General features: G+C 37.8%; 2 protein-coding genes across 7 annotated transcripts in view; both read left to right on the forward strand.

The window, feature by feature from the left end:
* FGD4 (FYVE, RhoGEF and PH domain containing 4) overlaps positions 1-18,033 on the forward strand; it is a 285,834-nt gene that overhangs the window by 261,651 nt on the left and 6,150 nt on the right. The window lies entirely within an intron of this gene.
* DNM1L (dynamin 1 like) overlaps positions 1-18,033 on the forward strand; it is a 50,039-nt gene that overhangs the window by 663 nt on the left and 31,343 nt on the right. The gene's annotated exons all lie outside the window — the stretch shown is intronic.

The raw sequence follows: 18,033 nt of genomic DNA on the forward strand, positions 1-18,033 counted from the left end.
GGGCCACACTGGGCTCATGGCGGGCCAGCTAGCCCTTCTTCGGTTGGTTTTAGGGCGGCAGGGTTTTTATTCCCCTTCTTGCCTTGCTCAGGGGCGCCGGAGTCAGTTTTGGAACCGCGGGGTCGGGGTTGAGAAGGCCGCTACTGTGTGGTACCTGAATGTTTTGCTGCAGTGCAATCCCTTCATGTTTTGAGGACGCCGAAGCAGTTAATAAAAAGCAACCCCCCCGTCTCCCCCGCCCCAAACCACCTGTATCTGGGTGTTAGGAAGGAATAACCAGTTTTTCTGCGTTGGCTGTGGTTTTTGTCTTCCATCCAAATTGGGCATCAGGTTCTCTGGTCTTTTCATATTGGGTGTCATAGATAACATAATTTTTTATATGCAGAAAATGTTGAAAAATTATTTTTAGAGTGACAGGAGAAGTACAAGTTTCATTTTCTCTGCCTGCTGATTTTCTTGGTTTTAAAAGAATCGTAGGACTCTTATTAGAGTTCAGAGAAACGCATTTTAGAGCTTAGTATATTGATTTTAAGTGTTTTCATTTCTCAGTGATCTTTTCTGTTGAGAAGGGGACGGTTTCCTCATTTTCTGTCGCTACATCTTGCTACAGTATTTTAGTGTAGAGTATAAATATTATGACAGGGAACTTAACGTTCAGAGTACCATGGAGTATATTCAAACCTTGGAAACCATAGACATCCTGTACTTTTTCTTGCTTTTAAATAAAGTGGTAGAAATTATTTCAGAAACACATATCCTTGGGCTGCTGTAGGATTGGTATAGATTCTGCTCACTCTTGCCTACATATATTGTAGTATTTGTAACTTATTTGTAATGATTGGACACTGAATCATCAATATAATATTAGGAGCTGTATTTTTATTTCACATATTTTGTTCACTGCTGCGTTCCTATTCCTAGCTCGGTAACAGTCCCGGGGTGTGTAGTGAGTGCTCCATAAATACTTTGAATGAATGGATATTGTTCACTGTAACCGGATAATATTTTAAAACACTGGTACTTCTATCATCAAATGGATCTGTTTTTGAAAATACAATGAAAGGAGATGAACTAAATCTTCTTTGGTAGTAATTTGGAAGTGTTTCCTATCTGTGGACCAGAAACTTTCCATATACTTTTAAGAGATTCTTCATGCTTTCTAAGCTTGGAGAAGTAAAAGAATCAGGGCTATTGTGTGTCAGCATAAATAGTTTAAAATCAAGAAGGATTTTTCTTACACAAAATTGAGTTTCCCTTTTTTTTTTTTTTCCCAAAGTTTGTTTATTTAGAGAGAGGGAGAGAGAGAGAGAGAGAGAGAGAGAGGCAGACAAAGAGGGAGAGGGAGTATCCCAAGTAGGCTCTGTGGGATCAATGTGCAGAGCTGGCTGTGTGGCTTGAGCCCATGAAACTAAGATCATGACCTGAGCCAAAGTCAAGATTTAGGCACCTAACTGACTAAGCCACTGAGATGCCCCAAAATTGAGTTTATTTCCGTGAGTAAACCTGTTGGCAGAATTACTCTTTGGAGTAGAGGAGTAAAGATCTCACTGGTAGGAAAATCATTAACGTTGTGCTAGCAGAAACCATCCTAGTAGTGATACATGCCATATTTATGTGTTGATGTTTGAAATTGCTCAGTAGGAAAATTAAGTTTGTGTGTGTGTTTTAAGTAGGCTCTCTGCCCAACATGGAGTTTGAACTTATAACCCTGAGATAAAGAGGCACATGCTGTACTGACTGAGCCAGCCAAGTACCCAGGGAAATTAGTTTTTAAAGATTTAATGAAGGTTATCTCCATTTACGTCTTTATTAGCTGTACTTCAGTCCTTTATTATTCAGGTACAGAATTAATAAATAAGGTTAGAAACAATGTCTCCCCCCCCCCCCATATTTTCATTATATTGAAAAAAATCACTTCTGTTTGACTTGAATACTAGTATACCACTACTTTGTCCTCTGTGCCATTTAATGTTTTGTAATATACAGCACATGCATTACATTCATATTTAATGGAGTAGTGTACGATATTATCCCAACATAATAATAAATGTTCTGACCGGTAAACTTCTCAGTGGCAGTGATGATGTCTTCATAATACGGGTAGAGCCTCTCTCTTACACATTAACTACACCTTAAGTGGCTGTAGGTCCCATTTTGTTGAACTTTTTTTAGAAGTGACTTGCAAACTTAGTATATGTAAGAATCACTTTGAAAATAAGTTCCTAGATTCCATCCCCAGAGATTTTGATTTTCAAATCTAGGTTGGGCCAGGCACTACAGGTGATTCTGATGCAGATGATTCATAGATCCCAATTGAAAAGTGTATTAGTGAGTCTTTGATTTTAAAATGCATGTAACTAGAAAAGATAGGGAAGCTGAGCCTAAGGGCATACCACCATTGAGTAGCATGTTGATATCTGTGGCATTCTTGCTAATGTTTTAAATTTTGATTTGTTAAATTGCCCAAGTAATCCTTCTTTCAAGCCTATAGAGTTGGAAGAGTTGAGGAGAAGGAATCATGTTTATAGCTGTAGATCATTCACAACTTTAATGGTTTTAGCTAAATAGTTTTTTGTTGTTTTTTTTTTCTTTAACTGAGATCATCTGTGTGGAAAGAACAGAAGAGGGGAGAGAAAAGGTTGATACTTTTAGACCATGGTGTACTTTGCAGGTGGAGAGGAGATAAGACTTAAACAACTTTTGTGACTTAACTTGGGAAATTTAATCACTATTTTTTTAAGTTGAGAATAAGGGGGTGCCCTCCCAGGTATGTAATCTAAACCAGCACCCAGGGGTGCCTGGGTGGCTCTGTCGGTTAAACGTCCGACTTCAGCTCAGGTCACCATCTCACTGTCCGTGAGTTCGAGCCCTGCTCAGAGCCTGGAGCCTGTTTCAGATTCTGTGTCTCCCTCTCTCTCTGACCCTCCCCCGTTCATGCTCTGTCTCTGTCTCAAAAATAAATAAATGTAAAAAAAATTAAAAAAAAATAAAACAAAAACAAAAACAAAACACCAGCACCCAGTATAGGAATCCTAGTGACATGACATTAACCTGAGACTCAGAGTTGCTAGTAATGAACTTTTCACTTTACCTTTCATTTCAGTGATTTCAGCATTCTACCTTTAGGAATTCAGAAAGGAATCTTGGGTTTTAAATGACCAGTTTGCAAACCAACATTTTTTTTCTAACATTTTAAAATATAATTTATGTAACATAAAATCACCATTATAGAATGTACAGCTCATTGGTTTTTAGTATATTCACAAGTTGTGCAACCATCACCATCTAATTCCAGAACTTTTTTTTTTCCAGAACATTTTTATTATGCAAGAAAGAAACTCTGTACTCATTAGCAGTCATTCCTCATTTCATCCTTCCCCTGTCCCATCCCCTGGCAACCACTAATCTACTTTCTGTCTCTATGGATTTGCCTATTCTGGACATTTCATATAAATAGAATCATACAATATGTGGCTCTTTGTGTCTGGCTTCCTTTGCTCAGCATGATGTTTTTAAGTTCATCCATGTATTAATACTTCATTACTTTTTTTTTTTGAAAGAGAAAGGGAGCTTGTGTGCATGGGGGGAGGAACAGAGGGAGAAGGATAGAGAGAATCTTAAGGAGGCTCCACACCCAGCAAGAGCCTACACGGGGCTCCATCTCACGACCATGAGATCATGACCTGAGCCAAAATTAAGGGTCAGATACTTAACGAACTGAGCCGCTCAGGTGTCCCAGTACTTCATTACTTTTTATGGCTAAATAATATTCCATTGTATACATATGCCACATTTTGCTTATCCATTCTAGTTGATGAATATTGGGTTGTTTCCATTTTTTGGTTATGATGGAGAATGCTATGAACATTGTTTGCAAGCTTTTGTCTGGACATGTTTTCAGTTCTCTTGGATATACAGTAAAACCTTGGATTGCGAGTCACTTGTTCTACGAGTGTTCCATAAGACGAGCAAACATTTCTAATAAATTTTAACTTGAAAAATGAGCAGTGGCGGGGCGCCTGGGTGGCGTAGTCGGTTAAGCGTCCGACTTCAGCCAGGTCACGATCTCGCGGTCCGTGGGTTCGAGCCCCGCGTCGGGCTCTGGGCTGATGGCTCAGAGCCTGGAGCCTGTTTCCGATTCTGTGTCTCCCTCTCTCTCTGCCCCTCCCCAGTTCATGCTCTGTCTCTCTCTGTCCCAAAAATAAATAAAAAACTAAAAAAAAAAAAAAAAAAATGAGCAGTGTCTTGCAATATGAATAGTATGTGATGATGAAAATCGCATGATCGCAACTGAGCCAGTGGTTTTTGAAATTCGCTTTGATATATGAGTGCTTTGGATTACAAGCATGTTTCCAGAAAGAATTATGCTCTCAAACCAAGGTTTTACTTAGGAGTAGAATTGCTGTGTCATTTGGTAACTCTTGTTTAACTTTGAGAAACTGCCACATTGTTTTCCAGTGCGGCTGTACTATTTTACATTCCTTCCATCAGTGTTTGAGGGTTTCAGTTTCTGCACATCCTCACCAACTCTTGTTATTATCTTTTTATTTTTATTTCTTTTTTTAATGTTTATCTTTGAGAGAGAGAAAGTGACAGACTGTGAGTGAAGGAGGGACTGTAGAGAGAGAGGGAGACACAGAATCTGAAGCAGGCTCCAGACTCCTTGCTGTCAGCACAGAGCCCAACGTGGGGCTTGAACGCATGGACCGTGAGATCATGACCTGAGCTGAAGTCAGATGCTTAACCAACTGAGCCACCCAGCTGCCCTGTTATCATCTTTTTTAAAAAACTGCTAAATCATCCTAGAATTCTTTTACTTTTAAAAAAGCATGCCCTGCCCCCAGCACTGCTATCTACATTTTAGTTCCTGAAATCTTGCTCTCTCCTGCTTGATGTGCCTTCATTTGTCCTGTGTTCTTAAAGGTGATGATTTCATTAAGTTTAGTAATTTGGTGCTAAATATTGATCATAGATTTCATTCCTGTATTGTTTTCTTGTGCATGTTCTTAGGTAAACTTATATATTTTCTCTTTTTTTTTTCTAGTTTCTTTGTATAGTTCATGTGCTGCTTCCCTTTTTTTTTTAACTTAAAAATGAGGTGAAATTTCTGTAACATAAAACTTGCCATTTTAGAGAGTACAGTTCAGTGGCATTCAGTATATACATAATGTTGTGCAATCAGCACCTCCTTCTAGTTCCAAAACATTTTTACCACCCAAAAGAAAATTCCATGCCCATTAAGCAGTTACTTCCTGTTCCTCCGTTCCTCCAGGCCCTGTAAACCACCAATCTTCTTTCTGTCTCTGTGGATTTACCTATTCTGGCTATTTCATAGAAATGGAATCATAAAATATGTTACCATTTATGTCTGACTTCTTTCACTACAGATAAAAAATGTTAAAAAGATAAGAAAAATAGGTGCACCTGGGTGGCTCAATTGGCTAAGCATCTGACACTTGATTTCAGCTCAGGTCATGATCTCACTGTTGTGAGATTGAGCTCCATGTTGGGCTCTGCACTAGGTGTGGAGCATCCTTAAGATTCTCTCTCTCCCTTTCCCCCTCACCTGCTTGCTTGCATGCTTTCTCTCTCTCAAAAAAACTATTAAGAAAAATAAAGAAAAATCACATTTATCTGTTGTATTAATATCAAAGAATTAAGAAGCGTCTTTTATAAAATGAAAAGTGAAAACTTAGTAAAAATTGAATCACTTTTGGGTAATGTGTCATGAATGAATGTTTGCTACTCCCAACTGATGGTGGTTATCAGAGAGAAAATGCTAAAAATATGACAAAGCCTTTTCAGTGAAAGGCTCAATCTCACAGTATAAATCCAAAGTACTGTAGATTTCAGTACAGTACAATTCGGAAGAAACTAAAAGATGACACTGAGACCAGACACACAAATCTCTAACCCTTGAGGGGCGCCTGGGTGGCTCAGTCGGTTAAGCGGCCGACTTCAGCTCAGGTCATGATCTCTCAGTCAGTGAGTTCAAGCCCCGCGTCGGGCTCTGTGCTGACAGCTCAGAGCCTGGAGCCTGTTTCAGATTCTGTGTCTCCCTCTCTCTGACCCTCCCCCCGTTCATGCTCTGTCTCTCTCTGTCTCAAAAATAAATAAACGTTAAAAAAAAAATTAAAAAAAAAATCTCTAACCCTTGAATATATAGATATTGCATCAATTTGAGGATTATGTGAGGATGAAAAAAGCAGAAGGCATAGGGGTGCCAAGTGGGTCATATTTTCAGAGTAAGCCACCTGTGACTTGCCATACGGGAAGTTCTGTAGCCACTCACCTTCCTAGAATGAGCGCAGACATTGGTTGTTTAAATCACCAGGGGAAAACATGCACTGATCTAGCCAGTTGTAGAGGAAGCCAATATTATTTATAATAGATAAAAAATGAGAACCTGTAAACATGTTTGGTTTGCGAGTCTGTTGACGTAATTTTTGTAATTGAAATATAATTGGCATACAGCATTATATTAGTTTCATGGGTACAACATAATGATTATATATATATGTATATATATATATATGTGTGTGTATATATATATATACATATATATAGTGAAATGATCACAATAAGTCTAGTTAATACTCATCACCACACATAGTTGCATTTTTTCTTATGAAAATGTAAGATTTACTCTCTTAGCAACTGTCAAATATATAGTACAATATTATTATCTGTAGTCACCATACCGTACATTATATCCCCAGGACTTACTTCATTGGAAGTTTGTACCTTTGACCACCTTCACCCATTTCACCCACCCCTTGCTTCTGAGAGCTGCTAAGCTGTTCCCAGTATGTATGACTTTCTTTTTGCCTTTTTTTAGATTCCACATGTAAGTAAGATCATATGATATTTGTCTTTGGTTTATTTCACTTGGTATAATGCTGTCAGAGTCCTTCCATTTTGTTGCAAATATCAAGACTTCTTTCCTTTTTTATGGCTGAATAATATTCCATTGTGCAGATGTGTATATATTAGAGTAGTCTTTTAAGATCTTTTGTATTTCTGTGGTAACAGTTGTAATACCTCTTTTATTTCTAATTTGAGTTCTCTTTTTTTGTGGCAGGTCTGGTTAAAGGTTTGTCTATTTTTTTCTTTTCAAAAAAGCAGCTCTTAGTTTCACTGATTTTTTTTCTTCCTATTGTCTTTTTAGTCTGTTACATTTATATCCACTTTGATCTTTGATATTTCCTTTACTAATTTTGGATTTACTCTTCCTTTTCTAGTTCCTTGAGATGTAAAGTTAGATTGTTTATTTGTATCTTTTTTGTTTATTAATACAGGCATTTATCACTATGAAATTCTCTGTTAGAACTGCTTGTGCAGTTTTGGTATGTTATATTTCCATTTTCATTTGTTTCAAGCTATTTTTTAATTTTATTTTTTCATCCATTGGTTAATAGCATGCTTTTTAATCTCCACATACTTGTGGATTTTTCAGTCTTGTAATTGATTCCTGGTCATAGTATTGTAGTTGGAAAAGGCGTGTGATAGAATTTCAGCATTCTTAAATTTACTAAGAATTTAATTAGGCCATTATTTTTGTGGCCTAATACATGATCTATCCTGGAGAGTGTTCCATGTATGCTTGAGAAGGATGGGTATTCTGTTGCTTTTGGATGGAATGTTCTGTGTATATCTCTTTTTTTTTTTTTTTTTAATTTTTTTTTTTTTTGGTTTTTTTTTTTTTTTTTAAATTTTTTTTTTTTTGATGTTTATTTATTTTTGAGACAGAGAGAGACAGAGCATGAACAGGGGAGGAGCAGACAGAGAGGGAGACACAGAATCTGAAACAGGCTCCAGGCTCTGAGCTGTCAGCACAGAGCCCGACGTGGGGCTCGAACTCATGGACCGTGAGATCATGACCTGAGCCGAAGTCAGACGCTTAACCGACCAAGCCACCCAGGCGCCCCTGTGTGTATCTCTTAAGTCCATCTGGTCTAATGTGGTTTTTTCCTTAAATTTTAAGTCTAAGACACTTAACTTACAGTGTTATAATGTCGTTTCAGGTGTATAATACACTGATTCCACAATTCTATACATTAGTGCTCATCATGACAAGTGTACTCTTAAACCCCTTTACCTATTTTGCCCATTCCCCCCTGCCACCCACCTCACACCATGGGTTCTTTGTATTTAAGAGTATGTTTCTTTGTCTCTTTTTTTCTTTGCTTCGTTTCTTAATTCCACATATGTGTGAAATCATATGGTATTTGTCTTTCTCTGACTTATTTCATTTAGCGTACTCTTTCCGTGGTGTGTGTGTGTGTGTGTGTGTACACCTCTCTCTGTCTGTCTGTCCTGTCTCTGTCTTTATCCATTCCTCTACAGATGGTCACTTGGGCTGCTTCCATAATTTTGCTTTTGTAAGTAACGCGGCAGAAAATGAAAGGGTGCATATGTCTTTTCAAATTAGTGTTTTTGTATTCTTTGGGTAAATACCCAGCAGTGGAATTATTGGATCATATAGCAGTTCTATTTTTTTTTATTTTAAAAAGTGTTTTTTGATGTTTACTTATTTATGAGAGAGACAGTGCGCATATGAGCAGGGGAAGAACAGAGTGGGGGGACAGAGGATCTGAAGGGGGCTCTGCACTGACAGCAGAGAGCCTGACGTGGGGCTCAAACTCACAATCGTGACCTAAGCCGAATTAGACACTTAACCTATTGAGCCACCCAGGCGTCCCTTGCCCATTCTTAAATTGGATTATTTGCTTTTTTTTTTTTTTTTTTTGGTGTTGTAGAAATTCTTTATAGTTTTTGGATACTAAACCTTTATCGGATATGTCCTTTGCAAATATCTTCTCCCATTCAGTAGATTGTGTTTTAGTTTTGTCAACTGTTTTCCTTTGCTGTGCAGAACTTTTTATTTTGATGTAGTCCCAATAGTTTATTTTTACTTTTATTTCCCTTGCCTTAGGAGACATGTCTAGAAAAATATTGCTATGACAGATGTCAAGAGAAATTACTGCCTGTGCTCTCTTCTAGGATTTTTATGGTTTCAAGTCTCACAGTTAGTTAGGTCTTTAATCCATTTTGAGTTTGTTTGTGTGTATGGTGTAAAATAGTGGTCCAGTTTGATTCTTTTGCACGTAGCTGTTCAGTTTTCCCTACACCATTTGTTGAGAAGAGACTACCTTTTTCCAGCTGCGTATTCTTCCCTTCTTTGTTATAGATCAGTTGACCATCATGGATTTATTTCTGGGCTCTCTATTCTGTTGATCTTTGTATCTGTTTTTGTGCCAGTACCATACAGTTTTGATTAGTACAGTTTTGTAGTGTATATTGAAATCTGGGATTATGATATTTCCAGTTTTGTTTTTGTTTTTGTTTTTGTTTTCCCCAGATTACTTTAGCTATTCAGGGTATTTTGTGGTTCCATACAAATTTTAGGATTATTTGTTCTAGTTCTGTGAAAACTGATGGTATTTTGATAGGGATTGCATTAAATCCGTAGATTGCTTTGGGTATATGGACATTTTAACAATATTTGTTCTTCCAATCCATGACCACAGAATGTCTTTCCAATTGTTTGTGTCATCTTCAGTTTCTTTCATCAGTGTTTTACAGTTTTCAGAAAGCAGGTCTTTTACCTCTTTCGTTGTTTATTCCTAGGTATTTTATTATTTTTGGTACAATTGTAAATAGGATTGTTTTCTTACCTTCTTTCTGTTGCCTCGTTATTAGTGTATAGAAATGCAACATATTTCTGTATATTGATTTTATATTCGGCAGCTTTCCTGAATTCATTTATTAGTTCTGGTAGATTTTTGGTGGAGACTTTAGGGTTTTCTATGTATAGAATCATGTCATTTGCCAATAATGAAAATTTTACTTTTTTCTTACCAATTTGAATGGCTTTTACTTCTTTTTCTTGTCTAATTGCTGTGGGTAGGACTTCCAGTACTATGTTGAATAAAAGTGGGGAGATTGGACATCCTTATCTTGTTTCTGATCTTAGTGAGCTTTTCCTCATTGAGGATGTTGTTAGCTTTGGATTTTTCATACATGGTCTTTATTATGTTGAGGTATGTTTCCTCTAAACCTACTTTGTTGAGGGTTTTTTTTTTTTTATCATAAATGGATGTTGTACTTTGTCAAATGATTTTTCTTTCTCTATTGAAATGATCATATTATTCTTATTGTTTGTTTTGTTGATGCGATTGATTGATCTGTGGATATTGAACCACCTTTGCATCCCAGAAATAAATCCCACTTGATCGTGGTGAATGACTTTTTTAATGTATTGTTGGATTCAGTTTGCTAATATTTTGTTGAGGTTTTTTACATCTATGTTCATCAAAGATATTGGCCTATAGTTTTCTTTTTTTGTAGTGTCTTTATCTGGTTTTGGTATCAGGGTAATGCTGCCTCATAGAATGAATTTGGAAGCTTTTCTTACTCTTCTATTTTTTGGAATAGTTTGAGAAGAATAGGTATTAACACTTCTTTAAACGTTTGGTAGAATTCACCCTTGAAGCTGTCTGGTCTTGGACTTTTGTTTGTTGGGAGTTTTTATTACCAATTCAATTTTGTTACTAGTAATTGGTTTGTTCAGATTTTTTCTTTCTTCCTGGTTCAGTTTTGGAAGATTATACATTTCTAGGAATTTATCCATTTCTTCTAGGTTGTCAATTTGCTGGCGTACAATTTTTTTTTGTAGTAATCTCTCATGACCCTTGTATTTCTGTGGTGTTGTTTCTCTTTCATTTCTGATTTTATTTGTGTCCTTTCTTTCATTCTTGATGAGTCTGGCTAAAGGCTTATCAATTTTTGTTTATATTTTCAGAGAACCAGCTCTTGGTTTCATTGATTTTTTTGTGTGTTTTATCAGTCTCTGTTATATTTATTTCTGTTCTAACCTTTATTGTTTCTTTTCTTCTATTCACCTTGGGCTTTGTTCTTGTTATAGTTCCTTTAGGTGTAAGGTTAGATTATTTGAGATTTTTCTTATTTCTTCACGAGACCTGTATCACTGTAAATTTCCCTTTTAGAATAGCTTTTGCTGTGTTTAAAGATTTAGACCATTGTGTTTATATTGTCATTTGTCTCCATGTATATTTTGATTTCCTCTTTTTTTTTTTTTTAATTTTTTTTTAACGTTTATTTATTTTTGAGACAGAGAGAGACAGAGCATGAACGGGGGAGGGGCAGAGAGAGAGGGAGACACAGAATCCGAAGCAGGCTCCAGGCTCTGAGCCATCCGCCCAGGGCCCGACGCGGGGCTCGAACTCATGGACCGTGAGATCGTGACCTGAGCTGAAGTCGGACGCTTAACGGACTGAGCCACCCAGGCGCCCCTTGATTTCCTCTTTGATTTCTTTATTGACCCATTGGGTGTTTATTAGCATGTTGTTTAGCATCCACATGTTTGTGTGGTTTTTTTCCTTTTTTTCCTTGTAATTCATTTTTAGTTTCATATTGTTACAGTCAGAAAAGAACCATGATACGATTTCAGTTTTCTTAGCTTTATTGATACTTGTTTTTATAGCCTTACATGTGATCTATCTTGGTGGATGTTCCAACAAAAGGATGTGTATTCTGTTTTTGAATGGAATGCTCTGTATATATTTGTTAAATCCATCTGGTCTAACCTGTCATTCAGACACTGTTTCTTTATTGAATTTCTGCCTAGATTATCTGTCCATTGATGTATGTGGGATGTTAAAGTCCTCTACTACTGTTGTATTACTATTAGTTTTTCCTTTTATGTTTTAATATTTGCCCTTTGTGTTTAGGTGCTCCAATTTTGGGTGGGTAGATACTTATATAATCCCTCTTGTGGGATTGACTCCTTTATCATTGTATAATGCCCTTCTTTGTCTCTTGTTACAGTCTTTGTTTTAAAGTCTGTTTTGTCTCATGTAAGTATTGCTACTCCAGGTTTTCTTCATTTCTATTTGCATGGTATATTTTTTTCTGTACTTTGATTTTCGTTTTTACATGTGTTAGGTTTGGAGTGAGTCTCTTGTAGGCAGTATATAAATGAGTCCCTTTTTTTTTTATATCCATTTCACCACCCTATGTCTTTTGATCAAAGCATTTAGTCTATTTACATTTAAAATGATTATTCATAGGTGTGTACTTATTGCCGTTGTTTCCTGGTCGTTTTTGTAGTTCATCTCTGTTCCTTTTCATTTGCTCTCTTTCCTTGTCATTGATGACTTTCTGTAGTGTTATGCTTGATTTTCTTTCTCTTTATTTTTTTGTGTATCTGTTATAGGTTTTGGGTTTGTAGTTACCTTGAGATTCATATATAGGATACTAAGTATATATCAGTCTATATTAAGTTGGTGGTCATTTAAGTTCGAATACCTTCTTTCTTTTTTTCTTAATGTTTGTTTATTTTTGAGAGGGGAGGAGGGGGCAGAGAGAGAGAGAGGGGGACAGAAGATCTGAAGCAGGCTCTGCACTGACAGCAGTGAGCCAGATGTAGGGTTCGAACACAAACTGCGAGATCATGATCTGAGCTGAAGTCAGACACTGAACTGGCTGAACCACCTTGGTGCCCCAGTTCGAACACATCCTTAAAAAGTAAAGCTTTTTTGGGGCGCCTGGGTGGCGCAGTCGGTTAAGCGTCCGACTTCAGCCAGGTCACGATCTCGCGGTCCGTGAGTTCGAGCCCCGCGTCAGGCTCTGGGCTGATGGCTCGGAGCCTGGAGCCTGTTTCCGATTCTGTGTCTCCCTCTCTCTCTGCCCCTCCCCCGTTCATGCTCTGTCTCTCTCTGTCCCAAAAATTAAAAAAAAAAAAAAAAAAAAAGTAAAGCTTTTTTATTTCTTCCTCTATGTTTTGTGTATATGTTGTCATATTTTATGCATAATTTTCTTATTTCTAATAATGTCCTCTCCCACTCCCCCCCACCCCCATTTATAGAAGTCACTTTATCACTTTTTATAAGGCTGGTTTAGTGGTGATGAACTTCTTTAACATTTGTCTGAGAAACTCTTTATCTCTCCTTCAATTCTGAATTGACCTTGGCAGGTTGAGTATTTTTGGTTGTGGTTTTTTTCCTTTTAGCACTTCGAATATATCATGCCATTCCCTTCTGGCCTGTAAAGTTTCTGCTGAAAAATCTGCTGATAGCCCTATGCAATTTCCCTTCTACATAACTTTTTTCTTCTTTCCTGCTGTTCTTAAAAGTCTCTTTAATTTTTGCCATTTAAATTGTTATATTGTCTTGGTGTGGCCTCCTTGAGTTCATCTTATTTGGAACTCTTTGGGCTTCCTGAACCTGGATGTCTGTTTCCTTCCCTAGGCTAGGGAAGTTTTCACTTACTGTTTCTTCACATCATTTTCTGCCCTTTCCTTCCTTCCTTCCTTCCTTCTTTCTTTTCTTTTCTTTTCTTTTCTTTTCTTTTCTTTTCTTTTCTTTTCTTTTCTTTCTTTCTCTTCTCCTTTTGGGACCCCCATAATGTGAATGTTTATTTGCTTGATATTGTCCAAGAGATCCCTTAGCCTTTACCATTTTTTAAAATTCTTTTTTCTCTTTGCTGTCCAGCTTGGGTGTTTTCCAGTACCCTGTTTTCCAGATGCTGATCTGGTCTTCTTTATGTACTCTAATGTGCAGTTGATGTTTTCTAGTGTATTTTCCATTTTAGTTACTGTTTTTTTCAGATTTGATTGGATCTTTTTTGTATTTACTATCTCTTTGTTGAAGGTTGTTCTTCCACCCTTCTCTGTAGTCTGGTGGACATCTTTATGATCATTACTTTAAACTCTTTATTAGGCATGTTGTTTATATCTGTTTCATTTAGTTTTTCTGAGGTTTTGCTTTTTTCTTTAATTCAGAGCATATTCTTCAGTCTCTCATTTTGCTTGACTTTGTAGGTGTCAAGCTACTTTTGTAGCTTGTAGGTGTGACAGCTACTTTTCCTAAACTTGAAGGAGTGGTCTTGAGTATAATCGTACCCTGTGTACACTGTGTGTGCCAGGTGACTTTGGCTGGCTGGAGCTGTATCTGGAGTGGGCTGGGCTTCCTGGGGCACTCTGTGCTGGGGCTGCCCTGGAAGGATGGCCAGCATGGAAGTGGGCATGGGATAGGGTGGTCCTGGGGCTTTCCACTCAGAGGGTGTCCTGGCAGGACAGCTGAAGTTGAGGGGAATGCAAGCTAGAGGGTCCCAGATCTCTCTTGGCAGAGGGTGCTCTGGTGAGACAACTAAAGCTGAAGTGGATGTGGGCTGGTCCCTGGGTTCTCCACACAGATGGTGCCCTGGCAGGATTGCTGAAGCTAAAATGGGAACAAGCTGGTATGTCTGGGGGTACTTAGTGCCGAGGTGCCTTGGCAGGGCAGTTGGAGCCACGGCTTGTGTGGTCCATGGTGTCCTGTAGTGCTCTCTGCCAAGGGTGCCCTAGCAAGCTGTCTGGAGCCAAAGTGGTGTGGGCCTGTAGTGTTCTGCAGTGCTTTGTGCCTATGTTATGTTGACACGACAGCTGGAGCTGTAGTGAGTGCCCAGCAAGGGTTCCTTGCAGTTGTGACACACTGGCGCCGCCTTGATGGGATGGCGATGGTTGGTGTGGGTTAGGGACCCAGTGCTCTCTGAGGCAGTAGGCTGGCTGTGGCACCTGGAACCCTACTCCCTTTTGCACTATCAAGGTGGAGGATGGATGTAAACCGGGGCACTTGCCAGCCTCTCCCAATTGGAGAGAGTTCCGGTAGCTCCCCCATCATTTGGTGGAGTTGTATGCTGGATCTTTTATATACTAATTGCTTTTTTAAACCACAGCTTTTTCCTGTGCCCCAGGGCAGAACAATCTGCTCTTGTATAGTCCCTTCATACTATCCCTCCCCACTTCAGTTCACAGCATTGGAGGTAGGGGTTCCCTTCCTTACAGTGTCTGGTTTCTCTGTCTCTCTTGACGTTTTCTATGTGTTCTGTGTTTTGTTGTGTAGCAGCTACTCAGTCAGCCCTCAGTTCTTTGGAGGAATTGCTGTATAAGTAAGTGTAGGTTTGGTGTGTCTGTTGAGGGGGAAAGTTCAGCATCTTCTTAAGTTGCCATCTTGGACAGGACCCTTACTTATCGTCACATTTTAAATTTGTGGTATTTAATTGTGTTTTTTATTATATCTCCCTGATTACTAATGAATATGATCATTCTAAATTTTTTCTTACCCTTTGTGGTGCTGTTTTTGTGAGTTTCTGTTCCTGTCTCTGCACATTATTTTCTAATAGATTATTCATCTTTTTCTCACTGATTTGTGGAAGTTATTTATACATTTTGCTTACTAGTTCTTTGTGAGTTAGAGGGATCATAAATATTTTCCTCTAATTTTTTTGTATGAGTAAAATAAATTTTAATTTTACTGTAGTTGGACTGTCACTTTTTTTTTCTTTAGTTTGTACATTTTATGTAGTAAGGAGTCATTCTCTATCTCAAGTCAGGAAAGTATACTTTAATATTCTCTAATTTGTAAAGTTAGAATTTTTAAAATTTGTAATTCATCTTGAATTTTTCTCCTTTATTTTATTTTTCCATGGTTTTATTGAGGTGTTGTTTTTATAATGTGAAGTTTACCCACTTGAAATGTATAATCATTCGTTTTTAGCACGTCTATAGAGTTTTGCAACTATCACTGTAATATACTTTTAGGTATTTCATTATCTTAAAAAGAGACCTTGTATCCATTAGCAGTCATTTCCATTTCCCTCTGCCCCTAGTGCGTGGCATCCACTTAATCCACTTTCGTGTCTGTTCTGGACATTTCATATAATCAGGATCAGATAATATGTGGTCTTTTGACTGACTTCTTTCACTTAGCATAATGTTTTTGAGGTTTATCCATATTGTAGCATGTATCAACACTTTATTTCTTTGACTGAAAAATTGGGCAGGGTTTTGCACACATAGATAATAGGTGAATGAGAGAGATCTGTGGTAAAGTCTTAAGGGACTGGAGAACCTTCATGAAACTTTGAAAACTAACCAAACAAAGCTCCTTTCTAAGACCCATTCTCGCAGTGAGAAGCAACTGAGAATACAACTGACCACCCCTGAAGAATACAGACAAAGGAAAGAGAAGATCCAGATAAAAGTGGTAGAGAGGAACAGAGACAAGTTACCAGAAAACAAAGAACTATATTTTTGAACACTATATGGAGACAAAAGGGAGTTTTAGAGTGTAAAGTTAGAATTGTTATTCTAGGCCAAGTTTTTTCCTAAAGTTTAGAAAATGACTGTTGTCAAATCTCATACAAAGTTTTTTAAAGAAAAATGAGACTCAGAATAACATTCTTGTTGACAAGAAAGTATACCAGAAAGACATGTTCGCAAAACAGATGAAAACAACTAGATATTAAGACAAAAGGCAAGATAAGGCATTAAATAACAAGTGTGTATAGGAACAAATAAGAACTAGGTGGTAGAACTTACTAAAGTATTAGAAATGAAAGGAAATTTATTTTAGAAATGAGGACAGCTTAGAAGTAAAACAAGAACAAATAAACATAACATATAGTACCTTGAGAGAGAAAGATGTTGGAAAGGAAGAAACATTAAAAATAAAAAGGGTAGGGAAGAGGTGTAAAAAGAATTTGACAGAGGGGCTCAGTCGATTAAGCATCTGACTCTTGATTTTGGCTTAGGTCTTAATCTCACACACAGTTCATAAGATTGAGCCCTGGGCGGCTGGCTCTGCACAGCATGAAGCCTGGTTGGGATTCTCTCTCACCCTCTCTCTCTTTCTGCCCCTCCCCCACTTGCTCACATACTCGCTCTTTCTAAATATTAGAAAAAAAAATTGGGGGGTGGCTTCTGGGTGACTCAGTTGGTTAAGTGTCCAACTTTGATTCAGGTCATGGTCTCGCAGTACGTAGGTTCGAGCCCTACGTTGAGCTCTGTGCTGACAGCTCGGAGCCTGGAGCCTGCTCAGATTCTGTGTCTCCCCCTCTCTCTGTTCCTCCTCTGCTCACGCTCTGTCTCTCAAAAATAAACATTAAAAAAAAAATTTGACAGACATTGACATATTGAAAACAGGCAAAGAAGATCCAACATGTGTATAATAGGAGTCCCCCCCCCCCCCCCCCCCCCATTATTTAGGATTTTTGCCTTTGTGGAAAATATGAAAGTAAAAGTTGTACTAGTTGTGACTAAGAAAAAGTGTAGTACAGGAAAAACAATCTATACAGAAAATACTAATTGTAAAGTTAATACAAAATTTATAAGCATTTAAGATGTATAAATAGAAATTAAGGTTTTTATATACTATTTGATTATTTATAATTTTTTTTTAACGTTTATTTTTGAGACAGAAAGACGGAGCACGAGCGGGGGAGGGGCAGAGAGAGAGGGAGACACAGAAACTGAAACAGGCTTCAGGCTCTGAGCTGTCAGCAAAGAGCCCGACGCGGGGCTTGAACTCACAGACCGCGAGACCATGACCTGAGCCAAAGTCAGACACTTAACCGACTGAGCCACCCAGGCACCCCTTGATTATCTATTTACTAGTCTTATATCTGTGTTAAATTTCCTGAGGGTGATCGTTGAATATGGTTGTATGGAAGAATGCCCTTGTGCATGCCCTTAGAGACAGATATGCTATATTTTTTAGAGATGAAGTGTCATGGTGTATGTAACTAACTCAGATAGGACAACAAAAGAAAAAGGTGTGTGTGTGTGTGCGCGCACGCACATGCGTGTGTGTAGAAAGAGACATAAAGCATATGTGTCCAGTGTTAATATTCAGTGTATCTTTCTTAAGATATGAGCATTCACTGTTAATATTCTCAAAGCTCTTGTGGCTTTGAAATTTTCAAAATAAAACGTTGGGAAATATTCAGAACAAAAGTGAAGTACTTATGGATAAAGAAGCTTTATAAGCTAATAAGAAATGTAAAATGCCAGCATTTGAACAATCACTGAAAAAATACAAAAAACCTTTAAACAAAATGATCCTTGACTTCAATAATAAAGTCATGTAATTTTAAACGAGCTGTCAGTGTTCATCTATCAAAGTAGCAAGGATTCAAAAAAGTGATAATGCCCACTGCTAATGGGACTGCAGCAGATTGAATGGGAAGTGT

Source organism: Panthera uncia, chromosome B4 (assembly GCF_023721935.1).
Source record: "Panthera uncia isolate 11264 chromosome B4, Puncia_PCG_1.0, whole genome shotgun sequence".
Taxonomy (NCBI): domain Eukaryota; kingdom Metazoa; phylum Chordata; class Mammalia; order Carnivora; family Felidae; genus Panthera; species Panthera uncia.